This window comes from Heterodontus francisci, chromosome 35 (genome assembly GCF_036365525.1).
Source record: "Heterodontus francisci isolate sHetFra1 chromosome 35, sHetFra1.hap1, whole genome shotgun sequence".
NCBI classification, from domain to species: Eukaryota; Metazoa; Chordata; class Chondrichthyes; order Heterodontiformes; family Heterodontidae; genus Heterodontus; species Heterodontus francisci.
In genome coordinates, this window is record NC_090405.1 from 51,470,808 (window position 1) to 51,485,833 (window position 15,026).

Sequence of the window (15,026 nt, forward strand, 5' to 3'; positions counted from 1 at the left end):
GATCCTCGACCTCAACTCCACTTTCCCACCTGGTCCCCATAACCCTTGATTCCCTGAGAGATCAAAAATCTGTCTATCTCAGCCTTGAATATATTCAATGATGGAGCATCCACAACCCTCTGGGGTAGAGAATTCCAAAGATTCACAACCCTCTGAGTGAATTAATCTCTCCTCATCTCAGTCCTGAATAATTGACCCTTTATCTTGTATCTTCAGAATCTTGTATGGTTCAATGAGATCACCTCTCATTCTGCTAAACTCCAGAGAATACAGGTCCAATTTACTCAGCCTCTCATCATATGACAACCCTCTCATCCCAGGAACCAATCTAGTGAACCTTCACTGTACCACCTCCAAGGCAAGTATATGCTTCCTTAAATATGGAGACTAAAACTGTGCACAGTATTCCAGGTGTGATCTCACCACAGCCCCGTACAATTGTAGCAAGACTTCCTTATTCTTCTACTCCAGTCCCCTTACAATAAAGTTGGTGGGATTGGAGCGGTGGTGGGGGGGTGGGGGGGGGGAACGGAGTGGGTGGCGCAGGGTGATAAACAGGTGATATCGATTCAGCTGCCTGTTATACACCTCTCACAATCCTCATCCACGTGGCTCAGTCAGTAGCACCCTGGCTGCTGAGTTGGAAAGTTGTGGGTTGAAACTTTTGGAGTATGTAAATCGTGCGGCTGTCAATTGAACTGCTGATGCACTATTGCCTGTTTTGTTCTCGTCCCTCAATAAGAGTTTCATCCCTCATTGTCTGTGCTGAGGAGGGAGGAAACCTTTTCCTCTTTGCGGGGTCCAAATAATTCCAACCGACTGCAGAAGCCCACAGGCGTCTGGAGAAATGCGTCGATGATAAATAATAGATGTAGAGATCAACAAGGCAGCAGTGAGACAGACAGTAAGGTTCAACATTTATAGGAGAGATTATTCAGCAGCGCCCGGGAGGGGAGAGCAGGGAGGAATGTTGGTGAGATTCTCCATGATCAATATTGCCACATCGCTGTCAAAATATTTCGCCTGAATTTAATTTGCTGAACAAAGCCCATCTACATGAAAATTTATGGAAATTGGCCTGTTTCTCTCTCTCTGTTTTATGCACGCATCTCTGTAATTTCGGCTGATTTATGAATCCGACTCCAATCTGTGTATGGTTTTATATTTTTTTAAATGGGGCATTTTATTTTATTTTTTTACAGGCCCAATTCCAGCAGCTGCATGGGTTTCCACGTAGGCCCAAATCTGACAGACAGATTGATTCCAGCAAAGAACTGATCTATGTTCCTTTTCTTTTCTTTGGCTGATGCTACAGCACTTCAGCTGCTGAGAGTTTCCTGTTTTGTCAACATTTTAAAACACAGAAATTTACTTGGGTATTGCCAGGTAAATACTGTGAACGTTCTTAAACAGGAAGCAAAAAATAAAAGGCCGGAAGCTCCCGCAATGGTTTAATTGGAACAAATTACCAAGCAGTCATGGTACTGAGGCAAAAAGGCATGAGGAAGCTACAATTGGCTATAACAACACTGACAGAAAGCATGGGGAGGAGATCAATTAAAGGGTTCTTGCTCCTGACAGCACAAGGGTTAAATGATCCATAATGGCATTATCCAAAGAATTTTCAGCTGAAATAAAAATAGAACAGGCCATTAAGATGTTTCCATGGCAACTAAGAATGCTACTGATGTGATGTAATTGGCTCCTGCAATTTCCTCCCCTATATTCTCCTGAAAGCACTAATTCATGTTGGGATCCTGGGCCTTGGGGCACTGATAGCCCTCGTACCTCACCCATGTGTCTTAACTAGTATTTACCGCATAGAAACAGGCCATTCAGCCCATCTGTTCTATGCCGCTGCTTATGCTCCACACAAACCTCCTCCCACCCCTCTTCATCTCATACCATCAGCATCTCCTTCGATTCCATCCGCTCACACGTTTATCTATGCCTAAATCTATTCTGTGTGGTAGTCTGTTCCACATTCTTACCACTCTCTGGGTAAAGAAGTTTCTCCTGAATTCCCTATTGGATTTATTTGTGATTATCTTATATTTATGCACCCTGGTTCTGGTTTCCCCACAAGTGGAAACATCCTCCCGACATCTACCCTATTAATTCCTTTAATGTTCTTAAAGGCCTCTACTAGGTCACCCTCAGTCCTCTCTTTTCTCGAGCAAAGAGACCCAGCCTGTTCCGTCTTTTCCGATAAATATAACCTCTCAGTTCTGGTATGATTCTACATGTGGGAGCCTGTGCACTGACTGTCAGCAGGAATCACCTAGTCCTCCCTTCAACCCATGATCTCTCACAGCCGAGCACTGTACAGTAATCAGGATCAGTCACCTTGCTTGACATCCCCTTTCCCAGTTCAGGAGAGCCAAAGCTACCTGCTGCCCCCAGTCATTATCACATTGCTATTCGTGGGATCTTGCTGTGTGTGTTGGCTGCTAAGTTTCCTACATTACGACAGTGACTACACTTCAAAAGTACTTCATTGGCTTCGAAGCACTTCGGGATGTCCTGAAGTCAGATAGCTCAGGACCACACTGAGTGACAGAGCTAGGATCAAACATGGAACCTGATGGATGACTTGGTATCACACTGGAGGTGGGATTTCTACTCACTAGACTTTGGGAGAGAGGTTCATCACACCTGTAGCTCACACTTCCTTTTGGAGCTCATAGTCGCACTGAGTGTTAATCATTTGGACCCCCAGAGGAAGTGTAAATATAGGACCAAAACCATTCCTTCCTAATTCCCAGTGTGGGGAGGTGTCGAGTGCAGACCGGAAATATCCATAGAGAAACCAGGGCAGTGGAGGGTTTGGTTTGTCACATTTTCATTGGCTCCAGTTCCTTCTTCCTCCCAAACCCTAATGCTTTGGCTTTCAACAAACTGATCCAAATTTGAAACATCAGGGGAGGAATAAAGAGAGGGCAAGTCTGAACCTCACATTAATCCAGTTTATTTCCCCTCCCCACACACACTCACCCATAAAATAAATAATTTTGGGGTGGAAATGATCTGATTCCAGTTGCACTAACTGTTCACAATCAGCAGGTTAGGTTTGACCCAGTTTCTATCTATTCTCGGTAGAGCTGGAACCTTGGTTAGTTGGAATAAAGTTGAATCTAGGCCAACGAAACAGGTCCCTCTGTTAATTCTGCCCCTATTTTCTATTCTCCACTGAAATGCTGCCCAATTTCGATTGCCTCTCGGTGACAAAGCTCCATGATTTGAAGGGTGCTGCATGCAATAAAATAGGGGACAATTCAGAGAATGCTTCACGGGCATGGTCCTAAGCAATTTGATCTCAGGACGTCCCAAAATGCTCTGCATCCAATGAAGTACTGTTGTAACATAGGAAACGTGGCAGCCAGTATGTGCACAGCAAGCTCCCACAAACAGCAAGGTGTTAATGACCAGATCACCTATTTTTGTGATGTTGGTTGAGGGATAAATATTGGCCAGGACGCTGGGGAGAACTCCCTTGCTCTTCATTGAAACAGTGCCATGGGATCTTTTACATCCACTTGAGAGGGCAGATGTTTCATCTGAAAGATGGCAGCTCCGACAGTGCAGCACTCCCTCAGTACTGCACTGGAAGTGCCAGCCTAGATCATGTGTTCAAGTCTCTGGGTGAACTGTGCGTGTATGAACATTGGGCAAAATCAGGCTTTGCCTAAGATTTATCCCAATTATTCTCACGTGAACAGCGACTTTGATAATAGCATCAAATGGTACACGGCACACTCAGAACTGTCCCCTCGCAGCTTTGATGAGCGGGGAGGGAGTAAACTGTGTGCAGGGGGAGAACAATGGATTATTGAGGGGCTTGTTGGAACTCGAAGACCCAGCTGCTGATTTGGTGTGTTAGGGACATTCCGTAAACTTCAACAACAAAACACGTCTACAAATATGTTTCAACCACAAGGCTCCAGGATACGGAAAATGGAGACAGCACTGGAGTCATTTTCACCATCTAAAAAATATTTGGTATTATGGAGCCATTTGCAAATATTTTTACAGCACGAACATTTTCCAGATTCTGGCTCAAGCGTAATGCTATTTGACCCCAATACGCACCGAATTCCTCTCCATGGACTATTATTTTTGTTTCCCCATTTCCCCATTCTTTTTCTCCTGAGGCTGCTGACTCACGTGAGCTGCATGGATTCTTGGCTCTATCCGATACGTCGATCGAGTGGCTATTCCTGCTGGGGGGGGTCCGAGCTAGTGGGAGGAGATTTACCGTGGGTGAGTGGGTGGGAGTGAGGGGGTTAAATGGCGAAGATTGCCGAATCCATCGGAAAACTGACCCCAACCTGCTGACCTCCAGGTTAAACAGAGGCGAGTGGGCAATTTAAATATGTTAATGAGGAAGGCAGCATCTGATTTAACCAGCTTTGTCAAAATTCCCAAGCCTTGGGAATGGAGGGAAGGGGTGAAGGGAGGTGAGGGTAGTTTTCAGGGAGAAGGTAAGTGCCTTTACAGCACAGGGCCAGGAGAAGCAGGAACAGTTCTCTAAGCTGCCCCCATTAGATCTTCCCCCATACATAGACCCCAAGGTCGAGATTGAACCATCACCTGGGATTAGACCCCCCCCCCTCACTCACCTGCGATGGAACCTACCTGCAACCTGCTCCAGAGTGTTCCCCACCCAGCATGAAGCTAAGCCCAACAATCAGGCTGACATCCAGCAGGGGAACTGTCAGGGCCAATGTTCAATTCCACAGTGTTGGGAAACCCAGGCTTGGATTTCCCTTCCGAAACTCCATTCCTTTTCTCCAGCCCATGTAATCCACCCCTGCAAATATCCAGGCCAGTGTGTAAACAAGCTGAGGAGGGTTGGCACAGGCACAGCAGATCCTGGCCTCACACACTTTCCATCAGGGGCCGAAACACAGCAATCTGGGGGTGCAGGGGCAGCACAATTATTCCCAGCCATCCTCCAAAGGCACTGACACCAATTGTAGCGTCCAACTGTCACTCCAATTGAGGGCAGAATATGGGGGGTGGGGGGGGGGGTGGTGGTGGGGGGGGAGAAACTGCACCCTTCCTGCTTGGTGAGGGTCAGTTCCACACTGGGCACTAGAGTTACTGGTTGAATTACCAGGGGAAGGGCTGCTTCTTTATCGTTCAGTCTGGTTCCTTATTAACAGCGGATGCCATGAAATGATGCACACTCACCGACACTTGAAATGCTGAGGTGTTCACTCAGTGATTGAAGCATCATTGAATATCCGGCCACATTTTCACCTCGCTCCACCTTTTAATACTAGGTTCTGTCAGGCTCAGAGGAACGTGGGCTTGCTGCAACAGTTCAAACCTACAATCAGGGATATATCAAACCCCTATCATTAGCACACATTACTCATTACTGTGAAATGGTAACAGCAATGAGAGCCAGCCAAGTGATATAGGTTAAAGCAGCTGCAGAGAGACAGATGCTAATACTGGGCTTCATGGGAGAGTCCAACACTCACACCCATGTTCTCCATTTTCTACCCCCACCCTGTACACTAAGGCTTCTGCTTTCACAATGCCACAGCAGTTCCACTGCCTGTACCCCCTCCCTAAACCTCCTTATACAGTGAGGTGGTTAATAGAGGCTGGGGGTGGGGTGGGAATTATAGCAGGTCAGTCGGAGGGGGCAGAGAGGGTTCAGTCAGTCAGACAGCTGGAACCAGAATGTGATGGTTCTGGAATTATTTTCCAGCTGTGGGGGGAAACCGTGGCGTAATGGTCATGTCATTGGACTAGTAATCCAGAACCCAGGTTAATGCTCTGGGGGCATGGGTGCGAATCCCACCAGGGCAGACGGCGAAATGTGAATCTAATGGTGACCCTGAAACCATTGTCAATTGTTGTACCTGGTCTGGCCTACATGTGACTCCAGACCCACAGCAATGTGGTTGACTCTAACTTGCCCTCTGAAATGGCCTAGCAAGCCACGCAGTTCAAGGGCAATTAGGGATGGGCAATAAATGCTGGCCTAGTCAGTGATGCCCATATCCCACAAAAAATAAATTCCAGCTAACACACTTTTCCCAGCAGTCACCTGAGAGAGAAACTGCCCAGGTTGTTTAGAGTTTCTCCTTCCGCAGAGACCCAATGACAGATAATCAACAGCTGGGAGCAAAAACAGGGAGTAACTCGCTTCCCAAAAAAACCCCCCCCAGCAGATTTATTGATGAGTATTGACATTCCCATTAACACTTGTACTGTTGAATGGAACGGGTTGCCCAGAAGCAGTAAACGTTACCACTGCCCTGTTTAATTAGCCGTGTCACAACCTTTCCTTTGTGCCAGAGAATCTACAGACTAGCAGAATTCTGGTTTTGTCATATGTCGGTGTTTGCTCCAATAGAGGTATCTTACTTAAACCCTCCAATTGAGGAAAGATTAGGAGTGCAGAAACCACATATCTGGAACATAGAATGGTTTAGCAACAGAAGAAAGCCCACATTCTTAAATTATAACAGTGACTACACTTCAAAAAATAATTAATTGATTGTAAAGCACTTTGGGGCATCCTGAGGTTTTGTAAGACCGCGAGATAAATGCAAGATGTTGTTGAAAGCTCAGCCCAGACTCTGCATTTCCAATATTTTCTAATTTTATTGCATTTTTTAATGAAGGGTTTGTTAGGCTATTTATTAAAAAACTTATCTTTTTCTTCAAAAGGTTAACTGTTGTTCCAGCAACCCAAGATTTATTTTTGATCTTACAGCCAGAAGACCCTGAACTGCACAGTGGCGCAGTGGTTCTGGGTACTGCATGTGTGGAGTTTGCAAGTTCTCCCTGTGTCTGCGTGGGTTTCCTCCCACATTATAGGTTAATTGGCCAGCCATTATAAATTGTCCCTAGTATAGGTAGGTGGTAGGGAAATATAGGGACAAGTGGGGATGTGGTAGGAATATGGAATTAGTGTAGGATTAGTATAAATGGGTGGTTGATGGTCGGCACAGATCCGGTGGGCCGAAGGGCCTGTTTCAGTGCTGTATCTCTGAACAAATTAAACAAACAAAATTATTCATCAACTACTGCAAATTAAATGAGATTGGGAACATTTCGGCAATTTTACACTTGTTACAGTCATCACCCACACTTAGGGAGAAAATTACACTGAGTGCAGTTTAAACCCCATCCATACAATCCTTTGTAATGCACTGTCTTGGCAATATCCTGAGGGCTAATCCTGAGGGTTAATGCCCCCTCGACAGAATAGACTGGGAATCGCTCAAACACTCTACAGCACCAACCCTGTTGGGATTATCTGCACTAATAAATCACTTGCAGTTCTGCAGTGTCTTTCATGACCTTGGGACGCCCCCAAGTGCTGTACAGCCAATTAACTACTTTCATTGTTCTTATTTATTGTTGAAGAGTGAGTCTAGAGTGTCAGCAGACTATATGATCAGGTTAGGAATCACAACTGGTCCTAACCCTGATCTCACCCAATGTCCATATGTAAGCGTTCCCTTTTTGTCCAAGTGACTATCCTTCATGTGGAAGTAGAGACAGAATTGACAGTCTAATTTTTTTTTTTTATTTCCAAAATATACTTTATTCATAAACATCTGTAAAAATTACATTGCCAAACAGTTTCCAAACAGCACCAAAAAATACAAACATTGCAAGGGATATCAGTTTCCTTCAATACTCTCATGAGTTTCTTCCCAACCCTTCCGTTTCACAATTGTCATGTCAATTACAGTTTTACATTTACAGCAATTGAGAATATTAACGATACAGTTCGAGGGGTTTCCCATTGATCCAGCCCCTCAGTTCAGCTTGGTGGGGGAACCTTACACTGTGGTCTTTCCCCATTGAGCCTTTGCTGCGGCTGCCCCAAGCTTTAGTGCGTCCCTCAGCACGTAGTCCTGGACCTTGGAATGTGCCAGTCTGCAACATTCGGTGGTGGACAACTCTTTGCGCTGGAAGACCAGCAAGTTTCGGGCAGACCAAAGGGCGTCTTTCACCGAATTGATAGTCCTCCAGCAGCAGTTGATGTTTGTCTCGGTGTGCGTCCCTGGGAGCAGCCCGTAGAGCACAGACTCCTGTGTTACAGAGCTGCTTGGGATGAACCTTGACAAAAACCACTGCATCTCTTTCCACACCTGCTTTGCAAAGGCACATTCCAGGAGGAGGTGGGCGGCCGTCTCATCCCCACCACAGCCAACGCGGGGGCACTGTGCGGAGGGGGCGAGACTTCGGGTGTGCATGAAGGATCTGACGGGGAGGGCCCTTCTCACCCCCAGCCAAGCTACGTCTTGGTGCTTGTTTGAAAGTTCTGGTGATGAGGCATTCTGCCAAATGACTTTGACGGTCTGCTCGGGGAACCATCCGACAGGATCCACCGTTTCCTTTTCCCGTAGGGCCTTGAGGACATTCCGTGCAGACCACTGCCTGATGGACCGGTGGTCAAAGGTGTTTTTCCGCAGAAACTGCTCCACGAAGGATAGGTGGTACGGCGCCGCCCAACTGCATGGTGCGTTCCGCGGCAATGTGACCAGGCCCATCCTTCGCAACACCGGGGACAGATAGAACCTCAGCACGTAGTGACACTTGGAGTTTGCGTACTGGGGATCTACACATAGCTTGATGCAGCCGCACACGAAGGTGGTCATCAGGATGAGGGCCACGTTGGGTACATTTTTCCCGCCCATGTCCAGAGATTTGAACATCGTGTCCCTCTGGACCCGGTCCATTTTAGATCCCCAGACGAAGCGGAAAATGGCTCGGGTGACGGCCACGGCGCAGGAGTGGGGTATGGGCCAGACCTGCGCCACGTAGAGCAACAACGTGAGCGCCTCGCACCTGATGACCAGGTTCTTACCCACAATGGAGAGAGATCGCTGCCCCCACATGCCCAACTTTTGTCGTACCTTGGCTACTCGCTCCTCCCATGTTTTGGTGCACGCCCCGGCCCTTCCGAACCATATCCCCAGCACCTTCAGGTAATCTGACCTGACGGTGAAGGGGACAAAGGATCGGTCAGCCCAGTTCCCAAAGAACATGGCCTCGCTCTTGCCGTGGTTAACTTTGGCTCCCGAGGCCAGTTCGAACTGGTCGCAGATGCTCATCAGTCTGCGCACGGACAGCGGATCCGAGCAGAAGACGGCGACGTCATCCATGTACAGGGAGGTTTTGACCTGAGTGCCTCCGCTGCCTGGGATTGTCACCCCTCTTATGCTCGCATCCTTCCTAATAGACTCAGCAAAGGGTTCAATACAGCAAACAAACAAGACCGGGGACAGAGGACAGCCCTGTCTGACTCCAGATTTGATCGGGAAACTTTCAGATTCCCACCCGTTGATTGACACTGCGCTACTGATGTTTGTGTAGAGCAGTTGGATCCAATTGCAGATTCCCTCCCCAAACCCCATTTTGGAAAGCACGTCCATCATGTAGGTGTGCGATATCCTGTCAAAAGCCTTCTCCTGGTCCAGGCTGATGAGGCAGGTATCCACCCTCCTGTCCCGTACGTAGGCGATCGTATCCCTGAGTAGCGCGAGACTATCAGAGATCTTCCTGCCGGGTACAGTACAGGTCTGATCGGGGTGAATCACCAACTCCAGAGCAGACTTGACTCGACTGGCTATGACTTTGGACAGAATCTTGTAATCAACATTAAGCAGTGAGATGGGCTGCCAATTTCTGATTTCTGCCCTCTCCCCCTTCTGCTTGTAAATGAGGGTGATGATGCCTTTTCTCATGGATTCTGACATGCTGCCGGCCAGGAGCATACTCTCGTATACTTCCAGCAGGTCTGGGCCGACCCAGTCCCACAGGGCCGAATACAACTCGACCGGTAAGCCGTCGCTCCCGGGAGTTTTACTCGTCTCGAAAGACTCGACGGCCTTTGTCAGCTCGTCCAGAGTTAGCGGCTTGTCCAGTCCCTCCTTCCTGCTGTCATCTAAGACCTCTGTGATAGATGACAGGAAGGACTGGGAGGCTCTGCTGTCTGTGGGCTTCGCGTCATACAGCCCAGCATAAAAGGATTTGCTGATCCTGAGTATGTCGGGCTGCGAAGACGTTACCGAGCCATCTTCTTCCTTCAGGCTGCTGATAACAGAGCTCTCTGTGTGTACCTTTTGGAAGAAGTAACGCGAGCACGTCTCATCCTGCTCGATGGAGCGGACTCTGGACCGGAAGATGATCTTGGAGGCCTCCTTGGCAAAGAGCGAGGCCTGCTGGCTCTTCACCTCTTGGAGGTCCTCCTTGACCTCGACCCCCATTGACTGCAACCGGAGTAGATTTTGCATAATTTTCTGGAGTCGGGACAGTTCCCTCTGTCTCTCTCTTGCCTTCTGAACACCTTTGTGGATGAAGAACCTCTTGATGTTCTCCTTAATCGCTTCCCACCAGTGAACTGGAGACTCAAAGAGGGGTTTCACGGTCCTCCAACCATTGTAATCCCTTTTGAGTTCCTCAACGTTCTCTGGGGTCAGCAGTGTCGCATTGAGCTTCCACGTCCCTCTGCCAACCCGCTGGTCGTCCTGTAAGTGACAGTCGGCCAGTAAGAGGCAGTGGTCGGAGAAGAACACCGGCTTGATGTCGGTGGATCCGACCGTGACCGCACGGGACACAAACAGGAAGTCAATCCTGGAACGGGCAGACCCATCCGATCTTGACCATGTGTATCTGCGCTGCGCTCCGTCTGCAGGTTTGCTGAAGACGTCGTGCAGTTTGGCATCCTTAACTGTTTCTATTAGGAATCTGGACGTAGCGTCCAGTTTGCTGTCGTCACTGCCGGATCGTCCAGCCGCATCGATGATGCAGTTGAAGTCACCGCCTAGGATGACCGGCCTGGACGTCGCCAGCAGCAGTGGGAGCTGCTGGAAGACGGTCAGCAGCTCGCTGCGTTGTACCGGGGCGTACACGTTGATCAACCGGAGCGGAGCGTTGTTGTACATCACGTCTGCTACGAGGAGGCGGCCGCCCACCACCTCCTTAACTTCGGAGATGGTGAAGTTACCTCCCCGCAGCAGAATACCCAGGCCGGAGGAACGGCAGTCATTACCCCCCGACCAGATCGATGGCCCGTGGGACCACCATCGCGACCACTGCCTGTAGGTGCTGAGGTGTGGTATTCCACACTCCTGCAGAAACAGTAGGTCAGCTTTGACCTTGGCAAGGTAATCCAAGGTTGAAACACATCGCGTAGTAGATTTAATGCTACGCACATTAATGGAAGCAATTCTTACACCCATTTTTTACTAAAAATTAGTTGTTGCTTCCCATACCATTTGTCCTCGCTAGTCCCAGTCCTTCCCCTTCGGGATGTTCCTGCATACCCATCGTATGCGCAAGCAGTTTCACGTTGGTTGGGCTCAGAAACCCCTCCTGATTTTTCATGCAGGGCTTGTGCCGCTCGGGTGACATCGGGGGGGTCTTGTAGGCAGAGAGCATTGGGTTGTCCTCAGCTGCTTCCATCTGTTCCTCCTCGAAAACATCACAGCTCCCGGTCTCCCGGAGCTCAGGTGCGCCAGACGTGTCTTTGCTCCCGGTGTCCCGGAGCTGAGATGCGTTGGCCACGTCGTTACGTGTGGGGAATTGGGGTTGGGGCACGCCGGGCCCATCACAGCTTCCAGTGCCCGGGGGCTGGGATGCTTTATCATCCATCTCGGAGTTCTGCCGCCTCTTTTGAAGGGGCTGTCGTTCCAGCATTTCCCCGTCCAGTGAAGAGGAGTTGTTGCAGTCTGATTCAGAAGAGAGCCTCCTCTTGCCACTGGTTTGGGTGGTGGCTTTGGGATGTTTTTTCTTTGTGGTTTTCCTCTGGACCACTTGCCACTGACCTGTTTGTCCATCTGCTGCCTCCTCCTCCATTGATTCTGTCTGGAGGAGGGGTTTCCGGGCGCTGGGTAGGTGCTGGGTCGTTGGTTTCAGCCGCCTCCCCTTCCTTCTCAGGTTGAAGTTCCTCACTGCGGAGAAGGTTGCTGGTCTCCTTTCGAACAGCGGACGCCTTCGTTGAACCTTCGCCCGGCCATTCCTTGGACCTTGCCGCCTGAGCATAGCTGAGACAACGTTTGGGGCAGGTCTTGTAGAGATGGCCTGCCGCACCGCACAAGTTGCAACACTTAGTCTGCTTACAGTCCTTGGTCTGATGGCCTTCCTCCTTGCAGTTCTTGCAAACAACCGTGCTGCAGTTGGCTGCCATGTGACCAGATTTGCCACAGGTGCGGCAAACTCTGGGCTGCCCAGCGTAGACCAAGAAGCCTCGACTTCCCCCGATAGCGAAGCTGGAGGGAGGGTGGATGATGGCTCCACTGGGATCTACCTTCAAGGTCACCTTGACCTGCCGCTTGCTGGTCCAGATCCCAAAGGGGTCCTTGACATCAGTGCTGCTGCCGGCCACCTCGACGTACCTGGCGAGAAAGGTGAGTACATCCACCACCGGAACATGGTGGTTGTAGAGATGAATGGTCACCACCCGGTCCCGTTGTGACGGAAGCGTGAAGAGCGGCTCCGCTGTGAGGATCGACAGTGGCGCCCGGTCCCCTTTCTCCTTGAATGCCTTCAGGAACTTGATGCATCCCGCCACGTTCCGGAACGTCACGTCGAAGTATCCACTGCTGGGGAAATCCTGCAGGCAGAAGACGTCTGTCGCTTGAAATCCGCAGCAATCGAAGAGAATTTTCTTGATGAAGAAGGTGCGATCGACCGGTGCATCTCCTTCCTTGTCCTTCACGACCACCCGAACGGTGTTGCGCACTCCCTGGCCCGAAGCTCGAAAATTGGTTATAGCCATTTTACTCAAAGCTTCCCCAGGATCAAAAGGCAATGATCATGGTCTCTTCTCAATCAAATAAGCACTGATAAGAACAGATACTACACTTGATCTTAGCCAAAAGGCCGAGAAGCGATGGCCAGTCTAATCAACCAGGGGAATCATCACAGTTGAATTTACCCTGTCTTTGCCCAACAAAGGTGCCCAGAAAGACCCTCACGCACATGCACAATCTGGCAGTGGTGACTGGATACGAGGTTTTCCCCCTCCCTCACTCAAGGATGCTGAGGCCAATTTTAGAACTCCCAGCACCATCCCAGCTCAGGTCAGTGGGAGGAGTGGGTCCTGAGAGAGGGGAGGAGACCCACTATCCTGAGACAGTGAGTTAGAGTAGGAGGAGGTGGATTTTGACACAGGGAGGAGACCCTGGAAGGCTTTGTGTTGGTTAGTTTCTCTCATTGGGAGAGTTCATTGTGTTGTATTCATATTACAGAACAGATTTGTTAAGTGCTATAAATCAAGGGTCCCGAAATGGTGGAATCTGCCTGGATCGTACAGTGAGGAATACAACAGCATCACTATCTGGGCATCATGCCAACAGGTCAGGGAGCTGATAGTTAATACATGACTTCGCTGCTGGGTGTTTTCAGTTTAAAATTTTAATATCCCTATGATTTTACTTCTGTGCAGGAAATTAATCTTTAATTCCCAGAGTCCAAGACAACTCTGGAGGGTTGGCAACCCTCAAAGTGTTGTCTTGTTTACATGGTTATACAGGAAGGTGATGGCATTGGCACAGAATGGGATATATTACCAGTTTTTCTGGCTGGCAAGGCAGTTTTTGTATTCTGAAGAAAAGTCACTGACCTGAAACATTGGGCTGAATTTTACAAACCCTCCCCCTCCCTCCCGACGTTGGGAGTCACAGCCGGAGGGGCCAGAAAATGCCTCCGGGAGAGGGCCACCAGGCACTCAGACACAGTCAGGGCCCTGCCTGATATTGCCGGTGGCGGCAAGGCCTCGTGGTGGCCCCCCCACCACTGGGTGATGGGACTGCCATTAACAAATGTAAATAAATTTAAACCACTGAACTAATTACCTTTACGTTCCCGCCATCTGTCCTTGTGCAATATTCATGCCGTTGGCCGGCACTCACATGCCTTCGGATCCCCGTTCAGGGAACCGAGGCGGAACACTGGTGGGGAGGGGGGGGGGGGAGGAGGAGGTAAGTTTCTCAGTGCGGGGGGTGGGTCCAAGTAATTTCATTGGTGTAGAGTTTTGTGGGAAGGGTTATAGGGTAAAGTTTATGCACTTTGAGCGAGGTGGGAGGAGGTCAGATGAACAAGGTAAGTGATTTTGGCGGGGGGGCAAGTAATTAATTTGTTATTGGGGGGTGGGAAAGGGACAGAATAAATATATTTAATTTTTATTACTTTTCTTTAAATATTTAAATTTATCGATAAGGCTTGAAGCCATTTAAAAATGGTGTCTGTGCCTGCACACAGGCAGCTGACGCCATTGCTGGGGACGGGCAGCCCGCCCCCTCGACGTCATCGGGGGAGGGGGTGCGTGGGTGAGTCCACCCAGGCTATTTAAATGAGCTGCTGCACTGAATATCCCAGTGGCTTTGCGATGCATGGCTGTTTGTGCTGGTGGCGGGAGCATAAATTTCAGACCATTAACTCTGTTTTTCTCTCTCCACAGGTGCTGCCTTGACATAGGACTAAGAGGAGGCCATTCAGGCCCTCGAGTTTGTTCTGCCATTCAGTTAGGTAATGGCTGATCTACATCTTAATTCTATCTACCTGCCTTAGTTCCGTAGCAATTGAATACCAGATCTAACAAACATTTATCAATACCAGTTTTGAAATTTCCACTTAACCCCCCAGTCTCTACAGATTTTTTGAGGGAAGAATGTTCCTGATTTCTACTACCCTTTGTGTGAAGTTCTTCCTGACATCACCCCTGAATGGCCTAGCTCTAGTTTCCTATCCTGAGTGGTGTGAAACAGGGCTGTGTTCTCGCGCCTACACTGTTTGGGATTTTCTTCTCCCTGTTGCTCTCACACGCGTTCAAGTCTTCAGAAGGAGGAATTTTCCTCCACACAAGATCAGATGGCAGGTTGTTCAACCTTGCCCGCCTAAGAGCGAAGACCAAAGTACGGAAAGTCCTCATCAGGGAACTCCTCTTTGCTGACGATGCTGCATTAACATCCCACACAGATGAGTGGCTGCAGAGACTCATCGACAGGATTGCGGCTGCCTGCAACGAATTTGGCCTAACCATC

At 49.1% G+C, this 15,026-nt stretch overlaps 1 long non-coding RNA gene and 1 pseudogene across 1 annotated transcript; both read right to left on the minus strand.

Moving 5' to 3' along the window:
- Positions 1–1,518: 1,518 nt before the first annotated feature.
- Positions 1,519–13,917, minus strand: LOC137350505 (uncharacterized). Its single transcript, XR_010969443.1, has 3 exons — positions 13,839–13,917; positions 5,194–5,316; positions 1,519–1,628 (listed from the first exon to the last, which is right to left on the minus strand). It is a non-coding gene; the product is annotated as an uncharacterized lncRNA (long non-coding RNA).
- Positions 12,768–12,876, minus strand: LOC137350771 (U2 spliceosomal RNA; annotated as a pseudogene).
- Positions 13,918–15,026: the final 1,109 nt, after the last annotated feature.